Genomic DNA, 26,780 nt, shown 5'->3' with positions numbered 1-26,780 from the left:
TCCTAGCTGCTCCCAATAAACAGAAGCCAGTGATACTATAGCCTCATAAGGAATTGATATTTTATAAAGTTTTGATCAATTCAAAGCGGTAAAATTAAAGCTATTCCATAATATAAATAATTCAAACAACAAGCGCGACCGCGACTAAAATCACCTACATGCCAATTTAATGCTTTTGTAAAAATGAGTAAGTAGGAACTCATTTCAAATTTCCGTAAAAACAATGACAATTACCCCACTGGCGAGAATGCGCCGAACGCGCAGCGTGAGCTACGTAGGTACATTGATGATATCGTGTAGACTTCATTATACGGGCTTTGTTTGGCGATGTTTTGAAGAGAATAGTTAACAATTGATTACCGTATGAAATTTTAATATAAAAATACCCTCAATTTAGTTAGATAGTAAACATTGATAAAAAAAATGTACTGGAATTCCTTACTAAAGATTAAAAAATATCTTCATAGAAAATACACTAACCACGTGACGTTCAGCGCACGGATGACGTCTCAAACCATCCCGCATGGATTGCGATCGTTTTAGCGGGCTAAAAAAATATACAAACTTGGAGATTTAATTCAACCATGAGTACCATTATTTAAGTTTGAATGTGGATGTTGATAAAGTAAATTAAAAAAGGACTCAAATTCCCCATTGAAGTAAGTTGCGATTAATGATATTAAATGCTAAATTGCTAAAATTAAAAAGTGTCCCGGAAAGACAAGGGTCCTGGGTTCGAGTCCTAGATGTGACCGTATCCTTTTCTGATTTTTCTGTTTCAGATTTTCGTTTAGAATTCGCTAATATTGTCTTCAATAATTAAAATTAAAAACTTTGCAAAATTATGAATATATCAACATGTTGTATTTTTTTATAAGAAGTTCATTGTGTACTTCTAATAAAATAGCGAAACCGTGGAATATTAAAAAATATATATATAAAGGTGGTGCACCGATGATTTGAAGTACAGAGAGCGTTGAAAGTTGCAAGATAAAAATGCCGTGTCAAAATGAATTATGGAAACGTATTTTATCTCAGCATATGAAATTTCTTTTAAATCTCGCGAACCGTACAATCTCAACATCTTTCTTGTACCGGTATGCCCAGAAACATTTCCCACCAAGATAAAGCAATGAAACCTTTATAAGAATCCCAAGTCACCAATCTATTTCCATTTTCCAACAAATTCCATTAAAATAGATTAATTCCAGTCAAGATAAAATTAGTTTTTTTATGATGGTAGTGATTCATTTATGTTATAAAAAGAAAAAGAAGAGTATTCTCCAGTTGATATTAAATCATAAAAAGTATACGGCGGCACTTGAATATTCAGGTACTATTATAGAGGAAATTTCATACATTTATGATCTCAGGACATTAATATTTCTATCAAATTTAACAGCCTTGTTTTTACCTAAGACCTATATTGATGCCAGACATAAAAGTTTATTACAAGAATTCGAGTAACATAAAGGATTTCAGGCTCGGAGTATAAATATGTATGACATACTGTACATGTCGACTCGCGATATTTGATATTATGTATGAACAATGAACGTTGAACAAAGTTAGCAGTTTATTTCTCTTCATATTTTTATCGAAATCTTTCGTTTAGTTTTTTGCTACGTAGACAATCTTTCTTTTACGATTCTGATGCAAGATATTATTTATTATTGTATAAAGCAGAACTGGTACCTAAAAGAGACAAAAAATAATCAACGTTTAGGCATTTCTAAGGCTTGTCAACAACATGTCGTAATTAATTCCATAACAAAAGTAGCAAAGCCTCGTTTCATAAGAGCAAGAGAGTTTAAGAAAATATTGGCAAACGAGAAAAAAATTGTTTTGTTGATTTTGAAAATGCCCTTGAAAACGTGTTATAAATAGTCAAGTCGTGTTTTAACTCGTCCGTTTGGCATTTTAATGTATGTAAAATTGTTTGTATGTTCCGTTTCCGTTTCAAGATGGTGGCCGTTTTATTGATTTCTTAAAGATTATTTTTTTCAAATGTGAAATTTTCGCGTTTAATTGGTTTATTTCAATTCAACATTATAGCATCTACCTGCCTGTAGAAAGATAAAAAATAAATTTTCATCGAGTTAGTGACGTGATTGTACAATTTGTTATTTTTTTAATTTACAAAAAAATATATGGTTTATAATTGAGTAAATGGTTTGACGTGAGGTCTACTGTTCACAAAACTATTTTGACTTCTGTTGACAAACGAATTCTTTTGATCCATGACCAAAATGCCAGCTTAACAGTCAACATCGTGACATCTAGACCGGTAGCCCTTGAATATTAAATTTAAATACTTTAAACCGCAACCTGCGATCTTAAAGAAAAATGCATTTACAAAAAATGCAAAATAACAACCTCGATGGTGCTTTATTTGTTATTATTGTACGTTAACTTTGTTGAAATAATGTTTTTTCTTGAAAATACACGAATTCTCGAAGCAATAATCTATTCAATAAAATAGAAGTGCTTTCACTGGATGTTTCCGTGTTATGGAAGTTTCTGGAGGAAAGATTAGCCAAGCATAACGACTGACTGTATGACAGTGTCCAACTAAATAGAGCCATACGCATCATAAAGCCATACGCATCATAAAACCTTTATTTTTATGCAACTGGTTTTCACAATACATAGATGTCTGTGACAACAGTTTACAGAAATGACGCATTAAAGTGACAATCTTAAAATTGTAATAGGTTTTATTTTTCTTTATTAGGTTGGTTATTTTTTAATTTTTGTATCCGTCCACCAAACGGTAGCCTTTTTAGATAATATTTGTGCTGAAATTATCATGGAATCAATGTTTACAAGCGAATTACGGCGGGCAATATCAAGTTCGGGTACATATTTGTAAAGATAAATTGGCGAGCCTAAGTCAACTGCCATGAGTAAATAACGACAAGATTTACCAATGATTTTGTAGCTACTTATAGTTCAGTCATGAATAAATAAACCTTCCTGAAAATATGGCAAGCCACCAAGAAAGTTATGATTGCCTGCAACGGTATACAATATTATAAATATCAGCAAAAAAATATATATAAATGTCTTCAGAATTGTACAAAGAACCGAAGCCCGCAAAAAAGCCCAGTGAATGGCAGTGCGGCATGAAAGTGGCAGAGGAAGAATGAGAATTTACTGAGTGTTGTAAAATAAGATCCCTGAAGCGTATGTGTAGTAAAATCATGTATGAAAATATTAAAAATGTGAGCATCCAAAAAGAATGCATGGTTGATGTAAGCGTAATGGATTAATTAGATCGTTTAGGCATATAGAACGTATGTTCAAAAAAAATAGTGTTAGAAGAACGTGTAACGCGGAAGTGAATGGTAGGTGAATTTGGGGAGGCCCGAAGATGACATGGCAAATTCAAGTGAATCAAATTCTTACTATTATAGCGAATCGGGCTATATCAAGAGTAAGCGTGGGAAGATGTATGCATGAGAATGAAGCAAGGATTACCAGACAGAGTCGTGTGGCGGTCTATCCTCTCTGCCTATCCCTGCGGAGAAATGGTGGTTACTTAGTTTTAATATTCTCATTATGTATGGCAGTGAAATTGCATATTTACGATAACTCGAATAAATTTTTTTTTTAATCAAAATGTATTATATTTCTTACCCTAAGGGTTCCCCATTCCACCCTTTCAGTTTTCCCACTGTTCCTAGCGCACACTTTTTCTCTCCTGAAAATTATGATCTAAGTAGATGCCTATCTCTGTTTTGGGGAGACATAAATAAATACTCCAACGAGGTCCCATAAAAACTTTATTGACTAGAAAAACATTTTAATTTTATTATATCTTGGTAGACCTTTTCATAAACATGTTTACTTCGGTGTATAACATTAATATTACTTTGTCGTTTGAAAAATAATAAGATAAAATATTTTTAAATAAAACGAGCAAAATCATCGTAATACTTATTTATTGTAGTATCTCTTGTCCTAAAAGACAGGCGTCTGAAACCGATCGACCATTTTTTATTTTTTTATCTATCAATATAAAGGTTTTTTTACTTGTATTTATCGACATCTGTCTCACTAGGGTACACCTGTGTCGAGACAAACGTATACAGATACTTATAGAATATTTACATGCATGACTAAATCAAAATCAAAGTACAGATTACAAAGTTGTATACATTTTAAATTATGGAGTCAATAGATAGGTAATAGAAAGAGTAGGTACAGGTATGACAATATTGTAAATATATATGTAATATAAATGCATTTAATTGGAGGACGTAGTTACAAAGGGGTTTTTATAAAATTATTGATTCTACTATTTTATTTAGTATTTGAATTGTTGTTATTGTTTACGTGTAATTTGGTTTACAGATGTTTGCGATAATGGGACGCCCAATACTAAACTTGTTATCCATTTCTTTATTTCATGTTTGAATTTGGTTATTGACTCTGTTTGTCTAATCGTGGTTGGTAGTGTATTGTATAGTTTGCAAGCTGTGTATTTAAAATGTTTTTGCCCAAAGGTGGTTCTAGCAAAAGGAGTTTGGAGAAGTTCTTTATTTTTGGCTCGGGTATTGTGTATCGTTGGAGTTGGTTTGTATAGTGCTTTGCTGTTTTGGTGTAAATTAATCAAGATGGATCTTGCAAAGAGCTGTTTTATGTCCATAACGTTGATAGTATTGAAGATAGTATCAGTGTTGGAAGAAAGAGGGAGTTTGAGAATTATTTTGGGACCTATTTATTAAGCGTCATATTTGTTGACATCATATTTCGAATTCAGAATTAACAATATCATCTTACAAGTAATTTTTTCCCATATTCACTAAATAGTGAGTTCTAAGTTTGCAGGTAAAAAAAATACGAAAAAATGGTTGCTACTTTCAGCCGTTTATTTTCCTTTAAAAATGCGTCGTAGTGTACATCCAGGTTGCAATAGTTTCAACTCTAAATTTCAGAAAAAAATAGAATTAATTTAAAATGTAAAAAAAATTACAAAACATATAGTTTTGTGCGTTCTCCAAACGATGTAGATTCCTCCATTTCCCGCTTGAACCACTAGCTTCCGGACACCGTGTACTAGTAAAATTTTACTAGCATGTTAAATTAAACTCGACAAAGGAACGATGATAATCTTTATGAACATAAAAGTAAAAAATATGGTCCTTCGGGCATAGTTTTTCCAATTTTTCGCCTCGCAGTATAATGAAATAATTACTTAATTGAATTGAGCACGAGAATACACATTTCAAAAGTTTTTTAAATCTTCCAACGAGTATATAATTTCATTTTTCATAAACCGTTAAACTGAACAACTTGTGAAAAGAGATGTTCCGCTAAGGATGTTGGTAATTTAACTACACTTAAAGAATGCGGGACGTAAATTTTTACACAGAATAGCCGCGCAAATAAGCTCTTTGCCTCATAAAGTTGCAAGAGTTTTTGGAATGGAACCAAATAGTAAATTTCGTTGGCTGCACTGCAAGCCACTCGCACCAGCGCTGCCAACCTTAGGAAACTGCTTTGTCTATTATAATATTATATGGGGCAAAAGCCTCGTAGAACTTCCGGAACCGAAGCCATATTGAAAGGCTTTTTACTGTCATTGATATTAAAATAAGTACCAAAGCAAAGCGAAGGCTTTTCACGAAAATTATCAACTTAGTGCCTCAAAAATTGGGTTTGTTGAAAGTATTTTCTCCATCGCAATAGTATTAGTAAATGTGTGGAATAAATTATTAATATTTGGGTACGCTCGTAGTTTGAGCATGAAGAGCGAATGAACGAAAAAAGGGGTGTAAGAAGAATATGCGAAGCTATTTTGTAGAAAAAGCCGAGGATGCCCGTGGAAAAGACCGTACGATCAAATACTTGAGTCGGGCCATGTCAGAATAACAGAATAATTTGTATGAGACGATGTATGAATATGAATTAGGCAAGGTGCGTATGCCAAGATGCAGTTGTTTGGCAGACCGTCTTCTCTGCCGACCATGGCGAGAAACAGCATGATGATTGGTTACTTACACTCATAATCTTTCGTAAAGTTGTTGAATTAAGCGAGACTAGTAGAACACAATTGAGTTTTGCAACCAACTTTGTTCTGTTGAAGGGACGTAGGGAATTCGCAGAGTTGGACAAAAGTAAACAAAGAAATAAAACGCTCTAAAATGATATCCCTGAGGCGTGTGCGTCACAAAAAACTATCCCATTAGGAATGAGGAGTTCTTAAAAGAGCGCAAGACAAATCTACAGTAAACCTTGTAAACAAGATTAAGAAAAGCGTAAAATAGATTTTGAACACATTTATCGATTGGACGAGAAATTCAGTATCACTAGAATATAACACATTGAAGAATAGAAAGTCGGAAATGACAGAGGGAGACATGGCACACCGAGTGAAACAAATAATTGAGTTTGGTCATATCCAGAGTCGGAATAACAAAAAAAGACGATGTGTGACTATGAATGAAGCAAGTAGTGTGTGTCAATTCAGAGATATATGGCGTTCAATCATTTCTACCTAACTATTCAATCAATGGCGATATTGGTAAAAAGGTATGTTTTTATTGAATATTATCCAAAAGTAGCACAAAACGCATATAATACGAGCTGAATAGCAGTAGAAATGAACGAAGAAATTGGTAGGTGCCCATTTTTTCACAATAACCCCACTCAGGAGGGACTGATGAAAATAATTTCCCTCAGGGCCTAAGTTATCTTTTGGGATGCTGTGTGGGGTAGGAAAGGAAGGAGAGTAGTTAGTTCTGGGAAGGTAAGAGTTATGAGGGTTGGGTAGGAATCTAGCGACCAGTGTGTCCAGGAGTGACCGACATATGAATATATCCCTCCCACTGTCGAGACACGCGATTGGTCCAGAGACCAGTTGGAGAGGTCAAAGGCAAGATTAAGAAAACACCTGAATAAAGCAATGAATAATTGCACAAAAACTAATATCAGTATTATGATTTGTAAACATTATTTTGACGAAAAAATATCTTTTTAGTTTCATTGTTTTCCAGCCCTGACAAATCAATCTTTGAAATTTTTCAATCAAAACGACTTTTTTTCAATATCATGCACAAGGCGTTTTATTTTATATTAACTAAATAAGCACCTACAAGTATTATTATGTTTTTCCAAGTCAATATTAGTTTCTAGATAGGCAGATTGCCCGTTCTAAGGAACCAAATGTTTGTGTAAATGCTAAAGGCTTAACATTTTGAATCCAATGATCTATTTTGTTTCATGTTCTATTTTCATAAAAAAATAATTCTTATATTTGAGTATTTGCCATAATGTTTTACAATTTATTTACACTACGCATTGTTCAAACTTACCCATCAAATGATAATCATTGATAAATTTAATCCAGTTTGAATTCACGAGCTTTATTCCCGGCTGAAAACGTTCATAAATCACTCCTGAAAACAACCATATTTTTTCAAGGGATAATTGAGGATTAACGAGGTGCCTCCTGTTACCAAAGCGACTACTGGAAAATGCTATTTTTATATGGGCTCCGTACAGTAGACCACCCGCCATATAATTGATTGCGCACAATACCCATATGAGTACCAACTGCAGTTTATACAAGGAGGTAGTGATGTTTTATAAATATCAACAATGTATGAAACATAAAAGGCTAATAAATTATTATGACTTTTTATTTTGTACTTGGCTGAAAGTTTTGGTATTAAAATGAAAACGATGCTATTAATGCGAGTCTCCGCAGTAAAGTATATTTTTATTACTGTTTTAAGAATTTGATATCATTGCAGTTTGACACACTTAACTTTGCAAGCAGCCATGGTGGAAATAACTAAAAAATGAAGTAGATGTTTTTAATATCCACAGAATGTATTACGCTAACGACGTTACTCATTGCAAAGTTAATAATGTTAACATGGAGAAATTATAGCAGATTAAAAATGTTCCTTAGATTATATGAGAATATATTGATACTATAGCACTCGTGATTCATGCATTAAAGACCCCTAACCCAGCATTTCAAAAGATGACTTGATGCCCTGATGAAATTTTTTTTTCTGAGTGACTCCTGTGTGGGGTTAATTAAAAAAAGGAAACTTTGTGATATGATATTATCAGTTGAAATAATAATAACTTAGTAAACACCACTTTTATCTTTTATACTTAATGCCAATTAAATACGCAAACTAAACGTTAATTAGAAATAAGTAGTTTATGTTACATGTATATTGTAAATGAACCTGCAGTCTGTAGTGAAAAAAGGTATATAATAAAACCGACCGAAAAACCGTCTCCACAGTGACCAAACTGTAAGCTTTGTACCCAAAGTTGGCATTTTCAAAGCCGTCTTGTATATCATCTTAATAACTCTGCCATACTCAACTTGGCATATTTTCGTATAACCAATGCTACAAGACAGGCTCTCTCGCTCCTGGTTTTGATAAGATGATGAAGTAAGGATCATATTTGATGCTCGTGTGACTCGTTTCTACATAAATGTCTTGCCTTGAGGCAAGGATGTTATTTACAAACCACAATACACCACACTACCTTCATCTTTCCTTTATCCTTCCTTCGTCCATCTTCATGAGCCTCACAATATTCTGCAAATGGGCATGCCGTTGTCTCACTGGGACTAGCAATATTTTTTAGAAAACCCTAATAGTAACAAAAAAACATACTAATTTCGTTTATTGGTATATGGGTTAGTAAGAAATGTGAAATATTTCTGCGTAATGCGCAACATTATTCAAGTTCGATACTTTCAATTTTCAAAATCAGACTGCATTTTTGAACCTTTTTTATTTGCCTTTAAATACAGAAAAAAATACTTTTTTCCAAAAAAAGGATTTCAATTGTACATTTTATTTTTTATTTAAAAATATATTTCTTTTATATAAAAACATAAATATGTTATATTAAAAAAACTAATTACAATAAAAATGTTTTCTTTTTAAAGTAACTACCCAATTCAAAAGAGAAAAACTCTTGTTTGAGTTGGGGAGTAGTGCCATTATAATATTTTTTATAGTGAATACCTCACAAGAGTCCCAACTGCTCCCGTCTGGAGCCAGTGAGACTATGGCATCCCCAATTGGGGGATGTTGTGAGGCTGAAGGTAAGTGGGGAAGGGAAAGAGGAAGGTGGGGAAGTACCTGGCTATTCAGATCTAGTCACTAAACACGGCTAAAGCCATTCGGAGCGATGTTTCAATTCTGAATGGTGGTCTTACACCAGGGCGATACTGGTAGTATCTTCCACTCTGGAACGTGCCGCAAATATACTATATATTATTTTAATTAATTAATTGTGAAATAACAGAAATTAATCAAATAAAATTTATTTGCGCACGCCGGGTTCGAACCCGCGACCTTCGGAATGGCAGTCCAATGCGTTACCACTGGACTATGCCGGCCGTCATTTATTAATATACATTTATTTTTAAGTTGCCACGTGATCTTGATCGGTTACTTATTTTTTGAAATGTTATTGTACACATACTAAATTTTACAATCAGGCTATAGGAAAGTAAATTTTAGGTAATAACTATTTTGAAATGTTTTTTTTTGAGTTCTTTTGGTGCTATTAAAAATATCTGATACTTCTGCATATTATTTACCTAAGCTTTAGAAACGAATTGGTTTTGAAATCATTGTTGACTCAACATAAAATGAAATCAATTGCAATAATGCAATTATTATCATATCAGACAAGAGATATAGTAGGTACCAAAACTGTTCATGAATTATTAATTCTTTATTTGAAATGCATATTTATTTTAACCAAGTGGTTGACAAATATACAAATTAATAGTGAAGATACGTTACTGAAACAACGCGCATGGTTTCACTGAACTAGGTCCAGTGGACATACTTTAGCGACCGTTTCATATGTTTCCATACATACCTCCTTACCATTTTATTAACGGCTATTTAAACGAAGTTACAGTTTTTGTACGATTCAAACGAATGTAACGTGTCCTGTATTTTTTATAATGTCTGCGGTGAAATAAATTGTACTTCTTTTTTTTCAAGTTTTCTAATATTCGAAAGGAAAATTTCTTCTTTCGAAAAGCAAGGATCCTGAGGCAATTATTTTTAAGATACTTTCTGGCTTGAATTTTTGAGATCGTTCATAATAATCATTAAAGATATTATTGATTATGTATTGGTGTACTGAATCGTGGGAATATCGCGAGATAAGAGGAGGTTGTGGGCGGGTGTTTTAAATGATTTTTCAACCAATTTGAATCACTGTCAGTGTGCACATTAAAATGTGCCATTTTTAAATTATTTGCTTGTATTGAGCTGTATTAATTTGTACAATTAGTAAAGAAAGGTTCATTCAAATAATCAATGCTTTAATTTCTATCTCTTTTTCACAAATCGTTTTGTAAGATTGTCGATTAGCTGCGAATAAACGATGGCTGTGCTATTTATTTAAATTCCCTCGTGAATATTACGCCTCGTGAGACTAGGATTCATAAACTGCCCCAAGGATCTCATTAACGATGCTGCGCTCTCAAATAATGCGGCAGCTTGAGTGAAGTACATTGATTTTCGATATTATGCCTGCAATTTCTATGAAAACAGGCTCACACGAAACCAACTAACTATGTATGTGCTCTATTCTGATTCAATTCACCATCCATTGTCCCGAATAGCGACTGGCGTAATTTCCCATTAAGTTTTAATCGATGCATAGATTACAGGCAACGTAAATATTTAACTATTTAAGAGGTTGATCTATTCAACTGTACGGGAGGTAGGTAACGAAAATGTTGTACTATCAAATCATTTTTAAATTATTTTTTGCCTAACCACTTGAGCGATAAGTGGTGGGTTTTAGGTATGGCCATTGATTTAATGAATTAAATTCCTCAAAATATTAATACGAAAACAAGTTAACACTGCATACTGCGGTTAAAAGCTAATGAATCCCTCTAAATTCCACTGTTTGTTCCATATTTTTAAGTTCTATAAATTTGGCACATTATGGCAAACGATCGCTCAAGACGTTTTGTAAACTTGCCATAATATGCCCAAAATCATTCGAGTGATTAATCTTCGTAGAGGTTTTTTTATCTCTTAATTTTATATCCTTCGCATGTCATTCATTTTATACTTTCTGATAATTGGTAAGATACCGGTAAATAAAAGGGGTCTCTAAATTTTCGCACATTTCAGAATGCCTTCGTTACCTTCACTGGCTAAAGTGCCCTGAAAGAATCCTGTACAAATTGTGCTAGATGGTGTTTAAATCTATCAATGAAATGGCTCCACCCTACATCTCTGAACTATGTGTCTCGGAAAACACTGCTCTGAGGCAGTCAACTCTTAGATCACAAACATCATCAGCTGTAGGTAGACTGATAGAACTTAAGCGCAAGCCAAATACTAAGTTTGGTGATCGCGCTTTCGGATCATCTGGGCCGAAGGCTTCGAATAAAATCTCTCTGGAACTAAGATCCATAACAAGTCCAACAGAATTTAAGTCAAAACAAAAAATCTACCTTTTCAAGACGGCCGGCATAGTCCAGTGGTAACGCATTGGACTGCCATTCCGAAGGTCGCGGGTTCGAACCCGGCGTGCGCAAATAAATTTTATTTGATTAATTTGTGTTATTTCACAATTAATTAATTAAAATTAAAATAAATTCATTAAAATAATATATAGTATATTTGCGGCACGTTCCAGAGTGGAAGATACTACCAGTATCGCCCTGGTGTAAGACCACCATTCAGAATTGAAACGTTGCTCCAAATGGCTTTAGCCGTGTTTAGTGACTAGATCTGAATAGCCAGGTACTTCCCCACCTTCCTCTTTCTCTTCCCCACTTACCTTCAGCCTCACAACATCCCCAATTGGGGATGCCATAGTCTCACTGGCTCCAGACGGGAGCAGTTGGGACTCTTGTGAGGCATTCACTGTAAAAAAAAAAAAAAAGCTGTCATCCCCTTAAATTAAATATACCATTCCTGAGAGAAAGTCCAATTATATCCGATTTTCCAATTATATCTTAAATCCTGTATCTAAATTTCGTTTATAAACAATTAATCAATGTTTATTTAGGTTAATCTCAAGTGACCTACCAGTTAAGTATGGTACTGTATATTATATCCATATATTATAGTTAGTAGTTCATTGTAGAAGTGTATTATATATTTGTACAGCGACTTTAGGTTATTTTGCACAAAAACGGCGCTATATAAATGATCCAAATATTATTATTATTATTACTATCGTATTAATCTAAGAGTCAATGATTTCAAAGCAATGTATAAATAACCTGATTCTCACTGAAAAAAACAGTTTTATTAAGGTTCGCGTTGCCGTAAATTGCTCGCGTATTCCTAGGCAAAGAATATGTAAGAATTTCGCATTTTTTACAACCTAAATGGTCCTGGGGTGAATAAAGAGTGAAAAAATAGTGATAGTAATAGCGGTGGACACCCAACGAGGCTTAGACCCCACAAAGGACATCTGCAGAATTTCTCATTACTCAGAAACTCAGGTGAGGTGGTGTAGACTCGAGGGAGCTCGTAGAGAGGGACCAGGTGAGTTCAGGGGAAGTTGGGTAAAACTTAGGGGTGTTAGAGGGAGTCGGGCAATCGTATCACAAAATAGAAAACACGCAGCGGTCGCCAAGTTCAGCTAAGATAAGGAAGTTTTTTTAAAACACGGAGAAAACATACTGATATAAAATATTGTTTTTCTTACTGATTTAAAATCTGATAAAATTAATCATTTTCCGGCGGCCTACAAGGAATAATTTGACAAATTTCATAACAAACTATTAGTAAAGCAACAATATATTATTATGAGGAAGTCGGAACACGTGTTCGTCAAAATAATGATATTTTCTTATCTCGTCTATTAAATTTATACGGACGATGTGAGAACACGTGTTCAGATATATTCTGAATGACTAATATTTTACTAGTAAATGGTCATGCAATCACATTTTTAACAGTATCTTGATTTAAAACCAGTACTCATTTTTCTCCGTGTGCCTAATCGTGTTCAACGCAGGTGGCCTTGTCCACGGACACGTGTTCACACGTCCTCATTACATGTTCATGATTTACTGATGGTTTGTTATGAAACAAATTATTTTTTGTAGGCCTCCATTACCGTTTTTAACGGGAAAAATATTGATTTGATCAGATTTTTAGTAAATTAATAATATTTAACATCAGTAAGTTTTCTTCATGCACGTTAAAAAATTAAAATGATGGTCGAGCGGAAAAATTTCTAAATAAATCGTAAATCTGATAGATTTTAAAATTAAATGGTATTATAAAAATATTTAGAGCGTAACTGGCTGGGTTAATAAAATTTAAGTCTTACATTTCGCAGTTCTCTTTTATCATAAATTTTTGGCAGTTGAAAATAAATATCTTGTTCGTTATAACTTGTAATCACTAACCTGTTTTAGCTGTTGTTGACTGTACATTAAGGTTTAGAAAATATCTAATGTGTTTTCGACAAGGGCAAAGCTAAACCAACAAATACAGGCGTGGGAAAAAGTTGTTATCTTTTAAAAGTTATTCAACATAAGCGCGGTATCTTGGTTAAGAGAAGGGATTAGTTAAGCCTATGCGGTGGAATCAAAATGTTTTACCTGAAACACATTGAGAATCGAGCCATGAATAAGTTATAAGGATGAATAAATAGGACGTTAAATTTCATTGGTTATTGTTTATGCTGAAGGTGGAAGATTGTCCTGACCATGGCCAATCTCCGATAAGGACTAAGTGTTTCCTCTCTCCTACAACATGGATCTCTTCAATACTCATGTTTACTACTTCTTCTCCTCCCCCCAAAAAGACCCCCCACACAGCAACCCTAAAGATGATACAGGACCTGAGGGAAATAATTTGTTTGTACACTAAATTTTTTTTTGTTTAGTTTTAATTTTTTTTCTTACTAACTGAAAAATGTTATTTATATAAAAAAAATTACAACTAAATTTTAAAAAAAATTGGATACCTACCAAAATAAATTCAAATACCTACCTATGTACTTGCGCATAAGAATTTTGTAATAGGGTTTGAAAAGCAATTTATTTTTAGAAAGCCTCATGAAGTAGGTTGTAAACGGAATAAGATTTGGTGTATTTTGGGAAAATCTAAAATAGCATGGGAAAACTAGGAACTTACATAAATAAATTTGTTTTGGGTAGGTACTTACATCGTTGAAATGTTTCTCGTGGGTTATTAAGCAGTTAGGACTTAATCCCTTAGCCATATATATGTAATTCTATGAACACCACTTGTTGCCATTCATTTTAAATCTATTTCACACCTACACGGAGAAAAATGAGGACGGCTATTTTTATCGAAGGCTATTTTGTTTAAAATGTGCCTGCATGATCATTTCCCAAAAAAATATTTGTGATTCAGATTATATACGAACACGTGCTCACGCAGGTGCTCTTGTCCGAATAAATATAATGGAAAATGAAATACTTCAAATCATTTATTATAGGACTAAAATCCCATTTTTAACAGGAAAACGAATAATTTGAACAGATTTTTAATAAATTAACAATATTTCATACAAGTTAATATTATCCGTGTACCTGAAAGCGAGGCTTAAGTTATTTGATATTTTTAAGGAAAATATCATTTTTATAAATATTTCGAGGTCATAACAGGTTTTAACGTTCTAACCGGAATGCAAATATGTATTTACTAAGTATCCAACAGATTTGATAAAAAAATAGTTTTAATAAATTTGCTTTACCTTTTTTTATGATGACAGGTTCGCGTTCCAACAGCCAACGTGCGTGCAAATGATTAGATAGCTTCTATTCGGTTCCTGGTATAAAAAAAAAAAATTATTAGAGGAACGTCAAAATACATAGATACGTAAATATTATTTTTATCTACGAAATTAATAACTTTGTGGTAGAACTAAATTTTGCAAAATTTGCACAAAACATGTAAATATATGCAATTTTTAAGCTGGCCCAACGCAGGCACAGTTATTATTAAGGTTAAACGTAACGTTTGTTATAGCCTATGCGTTCATAGATATCGTACATTTGACTAAGTTATGCTTTGAAATATTGAGAATAATTAATTGTTTGAACCCGTACGTACGCAATATGAATATGAATAAATAGTTTAATTGAAGAAAGGCACACAAATAAAATAGAAATGCGAAGACTATAACGAACATGATGATATTAAATGACATGTGAATGTATTACCGTGTATTAATGTGAATGTAATTGTAAATGCCCCTCTCAGAACACGTCTCTAGTTCAATGATGTACGAACCCTAAAAACCAAAAAATATCGCAAAGCTTTTTGTAAATAATAATAAGGCGATATTTCGCATGACGTTTGGGGTTCTAATGGCGCCCTTAATCTTGAAACTTTTGTGTAAGCATGTAGATAAGTACAACACTTAGGGAACACATTTTTCGAGGCGATTAATCACGGAAAAAATGTTTCGGAAAGAAAGTTGAGAATCTTGAACACCGCTGTCCTAAGGCTGTACCCTGTACCTGTTCTACCTGTGCTTCGGATTATAAAACTGTACGGGGAGCAGAATAACAAGTAGCTAACCAAAACAACTGAGAAAAGAGCGTTTCTTCCCGCCATACATTTGAATTATCTCATTGCTTGAAGCAAAAAGTCGTGAGCTTTTTCGTGACACAGTTTTTTAGACCTTTTTTTTCTTGGGAACTTATTATTTCGAATAAGATATCCTTTTCTGGAGGAAGCCAGGGTAGCAATTGCGATTCTACCTAAGGACAAAAAATTGTCCTGGACATTAAAATTAACAACTTATTTGTCGTCATCCGATAGAATTGGAATCACAGTTGACGAAAAAGTCCTTAATTTTAAGGTAATGGACAATTATGTTGTCATCCGAGAGAACTGGAATGGCAGTTAACGAAAAAGTCTGATTTGAGATTTTCACATTATAGTGATTTATTTTTGCTGTATAATCCTTCTTCAGCCAACATTTCGGACAGCATTACAGAGTATCATACAAACTGCCCTGCTTATAGACACTGTAAAGCCGTCCAAAATGTTGGTTTAAGAATGAGGTAGCGCAAAAAGGCATAATATCCAAAACACCAATAACAATAAAATGAAAAATTCATTAATAACACCTCGACTCCGGTGATGGGTCTGATTTGACCCAGTGTTTTTTAAATAAAAGATTTTGCCGCAAATATCTCGTTTAGGCTAATTTCCTTTTGTCTATTCTATAAAAACACGCAAAAATTCAATTTCTTCTCAGTTGAATTCGAGCAGCCGATGAAACAGCATATCTCTTGCTCTGTCCTTCCGTCTTTGTCTCTCACAGTCCCGCGCAGATGTTGTCAACCATTCGGGCACATTTCTAGTATTGTGATTTTTGTTTGTGACTTTGTTTAAAAAGCCTTTTAATTTCATCATTTCAGCCGGGTCAATCTGGACCCACCATCGCCGCATGTATTTTATTTTGAACCTCCGGGTATTGCGTGATAATCATATGATTACGAACGATTCCTTATTCTAAAGTAGAACCCGTATCGCTTTTTTGGACACCATACCATTGATATGGAGGATACTCGTATACAAATCTTTTGAAATGTTTCAATATACCCTGGATTGGGCGTGAACAAAACATAAGTTCTTGGTTGATTAACAAATAATATATTGTGAAAATATAACTCTCATCTTATAACACGGCTGAATTGATAGATGAGAAAAACCCCACGCCGCATGGCTTTGTAATCTACCTGACTAGTATGAGTGCATTTCAAACCACAGTATGCAGGGTGAATATTACTCTAATGATTTATAATCATTAGAGTAATATTCACCCTGAAGAAAGTGTTACGAATGACAAGAACAGATATTATTGCATGGCCAATACAAGTATGACTAACAAGATTAAAGGACAAAATTTATCAAATTACCGAGTTAGGTTATGTCATTAGTTGGAAATTCAGATGACAATTAGACGGTTTATGAAAATGAATAAAGAAATGGGTTTTATGCAAGATTGAGTGGTAAGTAGTACATTACAAATGCTAAACAATAGCGAAATGGTTAGTTAGATTAATGAAATAGTGAGGTGAAAGATTGTTTTCATTAATTCGTTACAATAATTATTTCATCCCCGACCTAGACTAGCTACGTGGGTAGTTATTTACCTACCTCGAAAAGGCACCCCCTACCCCGAGGCTTGTCATAATATTTCAACGTGGACCGGGGGCTCGTCTCTTAACCTCTGAAGAAAGATTGATAGAGATGTAGATGGGGGTAGAGAGGGTAGTATTTTTAGGAAAGGTTGTACGAATGTGAGGGTCGTATATTTGTACTTAAATAACCCCCCCATCCCTTCTTCAAGATCAACAGAAGTTAAAGATTGGAAAATATTTTTAACAAAATAACACATATAGATTTTAATTTTAAGTCAGAATCAAGCGAAACATAATTAAGCGCCCTTGAGGTAATTGTATTAATGGTATACCATTTATATACTTTAAAAAATGTAGTACTCAATTAACTGCATTTAACTATTATTCTATTTGAATGAGCTAGGGTAATATATTGTTTACAAGACAGCCCAAAGGGTTGCGTTCAAATCTCGAAGTGGGTAATTACTTACATCCAATTTAGAAAGTTAACCCCGTGAGTCAACTTTGAATTATCTTAAGTATTGAAAGGATATTTATTATTTTATTGTATATGACATGAGTATGAAATAGAAAATGAAGTAAAATAAATAAAAAATATAAGGTTGTAACCGAAACACGATATCGCGACCTAAAATCCACCTAGAAATGACATAGGTACTTCTAATTTTAAGTACTTCTAATTTTAATTACTTCTAATTTTAATTACTTAGTACTTCTAATTTACTTATTAATATTAATTAAATTTATTAATTTACTTATTAATATTAATTAAATTTATTAATTTACTTCAAATCTTAATTTTTCCAATATTGGTAAGCAATTCTATAAGCGTAAGCAAATTTTTGTCCGAACATAAATATAAAAATGGAATATAGTACTATATAACTCCCTTTACTACTAACTTACGTGAAAGATAAACTTTTATTGATATCTCATAACATCCACCTACGAAAAAATTTAATGAATATTTTGAAAATTATTATTGAAAAAAAAACCGAATATTTTCCGTATAAAAATCCCGATAAACTTTATCCTGGGATAGGAAATGATTTTATAAAAAATGTACGTTTCTCACATGCTTTTGCTTCGGAAGTTTTTTCAGTTTTGTAAACATGGGATGTTTTTGCACGCTTTAAGGCCACTTAGAAAAGTGTTCTGGTAAATGGTGGTTTATTCTTCCGGAAGCAAACAACTATGGAACACATTTTACGCGATTGACAGCAAAAAGTAATGATTTTCAATAGTAGCTCTTTCCCGTATCAGAAAAATATTTTGAGTATTTTAATACACGTGGCACTTAACTTTATTGGATATTTAGGTATTATAATTATTAGTCTTCCTGGAACGTTTTTTTATAAAACAAACTTATGTGATTATTTGAAAGGTTTTCCCCAAAACCTATTAGGAAAACATTTGTTTTAGAAATAAAGAGGGAATATTTAGGGAGGTCTTAGGGTCATGGTTATATTATTTAATGTGTTTTCTGTCTGTAATAAAATAAAAGTGAAATGGTACGAGCAAACTTTGTAAAGTACCTACATAAATTAAAGTTTTTCTTTCGTTCGTGGTTTTCTATTTTTTCACAACGTGAATCGTGTCTAATGGAATCCTGGAAACAGAATTATTTATTTATTTTAAGGAACATAAACAGTATTCATTTCAATTTAATATAAAGGAAGGTGGAAAAGAAACAGACCAATTAAAAACGTTCACAGATGGTTGATTTAGTATTTTACAACTAAATATTTAGTGAATGTAGACTAAAATATAAAAATCAGGACTAAATACTAAATTAACAAGTAACAAGTTTAAAATAGTAGAACAAATTAAATACACCTATATAATGCATTATACAAGAATATATATGTGTTTATAAGTATACAGGACGGGGGAGGAGAGGGATGAGGGAATGTTGCCGCGCAACTGAAATTAAAAAATAATAAATTGGCGATTTAATGATAAAATAAGGTATAATTAATTTAATCATTATGATTTTATGCTATTCGTGTGATACAATGAATAATATTCACAGAAAGGCATTACTGATTCCCTTCGGTTCCAGTCGAGAAACCTAGAAAAGGAGTCGCATCTACGACTGCCTCTGTAAATTTGACGGCCTCTATGTTTCCTCCCTCCTACTACATGTACTACATGTTTTTCTTTAAAAATATGCTTCCTACCTTCTGTAGCTTAGGGTAGGCTTAAAGTTAAAAACCAGATAGAAATGTTGCATGAGAATTTTTTCAGCCCATGCTTAATTCTAATTTTTTGTTTTCTACCACCCATTAAAGTAAAGGAGTTGTTTTCAGCGTTCTAACATGTATATATTTCTTAGGGTTGGTATTTTCTATTTCAGAGGCTGCTATAGACAGGGAGAGGCTTCACTCTGCGGAGGGGTACTTTATCAGGGAAAACGCCGGAAAAACAACAACCCTTGTATTTGTCAAAAGAAGCGGTTACATTTCCTGTACACAAGCTCTGCTGAAAGCTTTTCAAAGGCACATCCACTGCTTTATTTCGCATCACTTTTATGGAATTAATAATGAAACGCTTTGTTGGAAGTAGAAGGTTCATTCAGAAAAAGACAGTATCACTCAATAAATTTACTGAACGTCTACTTAAATTATAACTTTTTTTGATAAATATTGGGATAACTTCTAGCACAAGGTTTAACATTTACAAAATAAATCTTAGATGTAATGTACTAAGAAAAATAGATATTCTGACAAACAAAAATGTAAATAAATTATCGTTGATCAGTAGCGGTGAAAAATATGAATAATTTCTGAATCCATAATTCATAAGTATTATATGAATGAATTCATAAGCTTTAGATTAATAACATTGGTACATTCTAGCATCACGTGCACCAATCAAATGCATTTTACATATGGCTTTGTATTAGTGATCTACGAATTTGTGTATGTAATCTGACTAGTTTACAGTTAGTGATAACATAGATCATTACTTTGTACAGCACCCTTCAGGTGATTTTGCACAAAAATGTATGCTATAAACATCATCCAAATATTTATATTACACGGAACATAAGAAAATTAATACATTATTGCTACTATTGTAAGTTTTCGTGCTCGAAAAGAAACATTTTACCAACAAGTGTGATTGTTTTTATGAAATTCAAGACGATAAGGCTCCATAGTTTAGTAAGCATTAAAAAATATTGTTTGAATAGGAAATATGTAAATGTGAATGTTAGAGGGAGCGCGCTAATATTAAAAAAAACGATAATAATAAAGCTTTTTGCTTTAAAAAATTGGAAAATATTTAATAAAACACGACTTGTTTTATATCGGGTAAAATTTTTTTACAAATGCCAAGTTCCATTAAAGATACCTTTTGAATTTTACATTGATGTAACGTGTTAAATAACAGACCAAAACGGGTTTATATAATTTTTGTAGCTTGCTTTGCGATTTTTTTTGTCTGAAATTCCCTTATTTCATATAATTACAGTTTCGGCTCTGCAAATATATAGATCCTATCTTCAATAACAACATATATATTTCAGCGAATTAAAAACTTGTCTGAGATTCTTTCCAGGGCATTTTGGAGAACATTTACAATTGTATAGTTAGAATTTCCACATTTATTAATCAGTTTAAGAGATATGAATCCGATAGTACTTTTTTTTATAATATCATATGTGATAGAAATTACACATTACTAGACCAGAATATATGCCGTATGACCAATGAATTTCCAATTTTAAAATTACGAATATTTATTTATTAAATGACTAGTCATTATTATTTTTAATTTTAATTTAAATTTAAATAAAAACAACAATGAATATCAAGATTGAAAATGTGTATTTCTTGGTTTGATCATAAAAAAATTGATATGTGTGGTATCAGATTGAAAATGTGTATTTCTTGGTTTCCTCATAAAAGAATTGATATGTGTGGTATCCGATTGAAAAGGTGTATTTTTTGGTTTGATCATAAAAGAATTGATATGTGTGGTATCAGATTGAAAATGTGTATTGCTTGGTTTCCTCATAATGGAATTGATATGTGTGGTAGATATCAGATTGCAAATGTGTATATCTTGGTTTCCTCATAAAAGAATTGATATGTGTGGTATGAGATTGAAAATGTGTATTTCTTGGTTTCCTCTTAAAAGAATTAATATGTGTGGTATCCGATTAAAAAGGTGTATTTCTTGGTTTGCTCATAAAAGAAGCAGCGGAGTCAGAACTTAAACCCGAGCATGGTATTAAATTGATGATAATGTATTCTTAGACTACCTACCCTTTTCATTAGATTCCACAAGGAAGCGTTGCCACGCCTCGTCTTGAGTATATTTTGCGTTGAATTAATGATTTTAATGTTTCCTATTATTATGTACGGCCGTATTACGAATAAGAAATCCTTAATGAATTCGATACCGATAAGCATAATGAGAGGGATGCTTAAATTGTTTGGACATTGTACAATAAATCTGTGGAGAAGAAGTTGTATGCGAATATTAGAAGCGTAAGAAATTGGAAAAGAAACTTATGATGTGTATTTTTCCAATCAAATGCAACATTTTAAATTATTGAGTCAAGTACCCACTAGTATAACTTCGCATCTGATTGTAATATATTTTTGTGTAATGAAATTAAAAAATTCTAGTTTCACTTTAATTACTCGTACTTTCCACATTTTACTGTCAAACTAAAACCACATAAAAATATAATTAATGTTCTGTAATAATACAGCATGGCTTCACAGCTTTATACATTTTAAAGTGCATTGTTACCATGCACCACCATAATACTATACCACTATAAGCCTTGTTCCGTAATGCATCTAGGTTAATGGTAACACTTTTATATGACGACGGTAACTCCGGCCGGAGGGTTTAGAATCACATTTATGAAAAGCTTCCGTTTTAAAAAGCTTCGGCACTAAAGTGTGTTATTACCATTTTCATGCGGTGCATCGTAATGTCGAAAAAACGGGAGTGCGTGTTAAACAATGCTTGCATGATTTTTAGCAGAAATTATTTTATAATGTTTTCCATCAAATGATTAGTGATACAATTAGAGACTCCAGTCATGTTTTTATTATTTATAACTTAAATCCTCAATTTTAACCGACTGTTCCACAGGATAACAAATTTACAGTTTTATCGTGATTAGTTTTTGGATTATTTCAATCTATATTACAATATGGTATTATTGGTTGGGGAGGAACATATAATAAAATTTTGAACCCACTTAAAGTAGTTCAAAGATTGGTAATCAAAGTAATTTTGAAAAAACCATCAAAATTTTCTACCGAAATTCTTTTTACAATTTTCAAAGTACCTACAATAGACAAAATGTATCAAAAATATTCAATACTTCAAATTTAAAAAGAAATGCAGTCAAATACTCATAACTTGCAATTCAATACATCAGCAAGATACCAGAAAACTATTAAAATCCCAAAATTTAACACTAAGCTCATTCAAAATACCTATCTTTATCTAGGCATAATTTATTTTAATAACCTTCCATTAAATTTTAAAAAATCGAATATATTCAGGAATTTCACCTTAAATTAAAAAATTACCTTAAACTATTATAAGTCCAAAATACGTTTACTACTTACATCTAGAAGTAATATTGTTTAAATCTTGTGTTGTTTCTTTATAAATTATTTACCTTAATACTAACATGTACATAATTGAACTAGAATTCCCTCACCAAACACAAGAGCATTGTCTCTTTATGGTGAGGAAAGGCTACTTTAATTTCTATTGTTTTATATCTTTTTTTATCCTGTATACTTATCTATGTAAAAATATATGTTTTCAAATATTAAATAAAAAAATAAAAAAATTCAAAAAAAATGTTGGCCATGACAACCTCAAATCAATCAAAAGTATGATATTAGTTAGGTATATAGAACACATGGTTGAAGTGATCAACTAAAAGATGTAATGATTCAAAACAAACGCGAAGTATGAATTCGCTATATTTTGAAGTGCCCCGTTTTGTGTGAACACCGTACGCAGGTTTCATAAAACCAAAAAGACTTATGGATATGATGTGTTATGGAGAATGTTGTAATGCTGAAGAGGTTTGGGGATAGGAGATGGGATAGGGAAAGGTTATAAGTACCTGGCTATTCAGATCTGGTAACAAAACAAGATCAATGTTTGGATTCTAATTTGACGAAGCCACAAGATTTCACCGAGTTTTTTTTCATTAGTTCGATACAGAAGCCCTGTGGAAAATAAGTTCCGCTATTTTTATCAGGATCTTTGTCAAATTTCGGGATGTTGTGTGTAGGGTCTTTTAAGAAAATGAGAAGAGGTTCTAGGAAGAGAAAAGGTTTGAAGGGTGGGTATACTGAGAGTATATACTAGTTTATATTCATAAATTTACTGCCACTTAGAACATTAAATAATAATCCGAGGTAATGCAGCGCTGAAAATAATGAGCTTCTAGTCATGACAAATAAACGTAACGCTTTTAAAAGCACCTCCTTGCAACTGGTATTTTTTCAAAGTGCATGTCGTTTGATTGACAGTAAGGTATAATTAAATTCAAATAGAATTAGTTTAAGTCTTGGAAGTGTTCCGTCGAAATATATTTGACATTTTTATCATGCAATCTAAAAAGGTTTTTTTGCTTCCAAGAAAGAACTTTTGTAACTTGACGTCATAAACTTTGGTTTGGTTTTGGTTTATAGTTGTTCCACGATATATTTTTTTTCCTAATTTATTAGTTTACTATATTCGGGAAAAATTTTCCATTAATAATATAACATCATTCGAATGAAAATAAAATAGATAGATGACGTAATATGAGAATAAATATACATTATTAAGAATGAAAAAATTATTTTCAAAAATGTGCATTTAAGATGCGTTGATTCACAGAATTTGTACATTTCATCAAAGTTTACAGAACTTGAATTTCAACTTCATGAAACGTTCAAATTTTGTGAAATAACCTGTCCTAAAAAATAATTAGTCAAAGCCTGAACAAGGCTTCGATAGTCCAAGTTATACAGGGTGTCTGGGGGTAAAGTGCACTACCTTTGGAAGGTGATTCTACATGGTGGTAGAAGTAAAAAAGTTATTAACTTTTTTAGAAATTCTTAAAAAACTGTTTTTCAACACCAAAATATTTTTTCAAAGAAGAATATTTATTTTCCCATAAAAACAATTCAACTTTTTTTACCGAAAACTACCTTAAAACCTTACCTCCCTATACCCTTTATTATATTCTTATGGAGGTAATTGGCGTGCAGTGATATTTATATTCTGAATGATTTTTTGTAAAAAAAAATAATTGTTTATCTAAAACAGACGTGGGGAACCTCTGGTCCGCGGTCCGAATGCTGCCCGCGAGACCATTTGGTCCGGCCCAGTAAAGCTTTCGCATGCAAAACATGGTTTTATACATGTTTTTATAAATCCTGGAACACTGTAAGTGTGCAATTATTTGTACAATTTCATTATTGATATTATGATTTTTTTCGACTGTCCACCTTTTGCCTGTGTTGTGATTGGTGAATGAAATAGCGACTAAATGTAAATAAGACAGTAAAATTAAATATAGTTTATGCTTTTCCATCTTTATGTTTTTTATATATTGAAAATACTAAATTAATCGCTATCGACATGTGAGGTGACCGGATAACTCATCAAAATGATAATTCTACACACATTTAACAATGAAATAATGTCATGAAAATTGATGAAACAAAAGCTAGGTTAAATAGGTTTCGCAGGTTGGTTTTTTATCGCTTTTAATGACTTTACATAACTTTTAAAAGGTGTGTCGAATTGTCATTGTATAGAGTTATCATGAAACCGACGCATGATTCTTATGCAACGTAACATCCACTGCAATATATGCAGACGGTGCCGAGGGCAGGCAAAAAGATCACAATATGTGCACATACCTGCACACACACAGGGCTGTTGAATTTATTGAACCTTTGATTGCAGATTTGTTTTGCCTTTGGTAGCCTTAGAGGGTCGGATCAATGTCTAGAATCTCGTTTTTCGTTTTCAGCTATAGATACAGCGGGACGGAGCGTTCCCACGCATAGATATGTGAAAAAAATAATTACACATAGTAAAATATCGATAACCAATAATTGATGAATGAAATATTAGTATATATTGAGTTATTTGGTTTACAGTGGTTTCGTGCACCTGACCGGCAATCGGAAGGTGCGGATTCAATTCCCATCGGCGGCATTTATTTTGTTTATTAAAGATTTTTTCAATTTATATTTTTGTAATAATTATAGCTTTCAATAATTTTTCTTTGCATAAAAACCTTCTCTTGTAAAAATAAGTTTTATAAAATAAAAAAGTAAATGCACACCACTGATAAGTAGTAACTCTATTTTATGATCAATATTATCATAACAAAACCATGAGGAAAAAGCTCCAACAGAGCCTTCCGATATTATTTTCCTCTGTTCATGTTAGCATTTTTAACTTCTTGTACATTTTATACGAGTAACGTTAGAGAATTTTTCTCAATACTTTCCAAGAGAAAAACATCCCCCGCGGGATTCTAAGTTTTTTTCCTTTCCGTATTTTTTTCGTGTTTTTTTCCACACAAATACCACGAGACTCTTTAGAAATTCATTGCCCTATATTTACTCACATCTTTCATCCTTACAATCTTCGGCGGGTCAAAGAAAATCTCTTGAATTTTATCTTTCATCCAAAACATAAACACTGGTAAAAGAGTAGAAGTGGTAAAAGAGTTTTTATACAAATTCAAACACTGCAGATAAGAAAAAGATAGAGCCCAAAAGAAGTTTTAATAGGTTCGTTGACCGTCTTCACAATAACACGAAATGCCTTCGTTTCCACTTAATTTATATGTAAACTTAATAACTGTAAGTAAACATTCAAAACCTTTATGTTATTTAGTAAAACTCAAATGATATTAATAACTTCTTCATTACTTCAATTAGAAATGGTTAATTTTCATAATCCTGACGAAGAAGCCATTGCTTTTGAAACATGTTGATTATTATTGATTTTAAGTAGTGTATATAAAGTATTTAATTTTTTATGATATTAATAATCTTTAATGTTACTTAAAGTACTTACATGTATTTCAATACAAAGTGCATTTAGGTATTAAAAAAGGCTTAATTTAGCTGAATACGATTCTAATAACGGGGGTTTTTCTCGACGCACACATTTTAATTACTTCTAATGAAGATATTACTCAAATCTCAACTGTTTCTCGAGGAATCCTTAAGGATGCAAATTATTTATATTTGAGAGTAATAAAAACATGACGTTGTAATTAAAATATTTTATTTAAAACGGTTTTAAAATTACTATAAAATTAGCGGTGAGTAAAAAATTTTACTTTTCTAAGCGATGAATTGGTAACTTCCCGAGAGATCCCTCTAGAAAAAATTAAGATTTTAGTAATACGATCATCAGAAATAATTCCCACGGAAAGATCGATTTTCTAGGCCTGCTTAGACAAATTCGACCGTAGGTCCATCCATTACTCCAGTCCGCGTGCCGTATATTTTTTTACACGACTTCATCACTTATGTCGTTAAGATTCCCACTTTATTTCCAAGATTTGGTTTGACAAATTCACCCGCAGGTCCTCCATTACACCAGGGCGCGCGTACCATATTTTTGTGCACGGCTGCTTCACTTAAGT

General features: G+C 32.5%; 1 protein-coding gene across 2 annotated transcripts in view; it reads right to left on the bottom strand.

The window, feature by feature from the left end:
• The window catches only part of LOC149415294 (connectin-like), a 314,777-nt gene that overhangs the window by 171,484 nt on the left and 116,513 nt on the right, over positions 1–26,780 (bottom strand). The window contains exon 2 of one of the 2 annotated variants that reach the window (XM_089642268.1): positions 14,719–14,793. The exons of the other annotated variant lie outside the window; for it this stretch is intronic. The gene's annotated coding sequence lies outside the window, so the exon portion shown is untranslated. The remainder of the gene's footprint in view (positions 1–14,718; positions 14,794–26,780) is intronic. 2 annotated transcript variants of the gene reach the window in all.

The sequence above is a fragment of the Hesperophylax consimilis genome, chromosome 18 (assembly GCF_061612785.1).
Source record: "Hesperophylax consimilis isolate HC1 chromosome 18, BYU_Hcon_1.0, whole genome shotgun sequence".
NCBI lineage: Eukaryota > Metazoa > Arthropoda > Insecta > Trichoptera > Limnephilidae > Hesperophylax > Hesperophylax consimilis.
The sequence above is the reverse complement of the archived record's forward strand: the minus strand, read 5'-3'. Positions and strand labels throughout refer to the sequence as shown.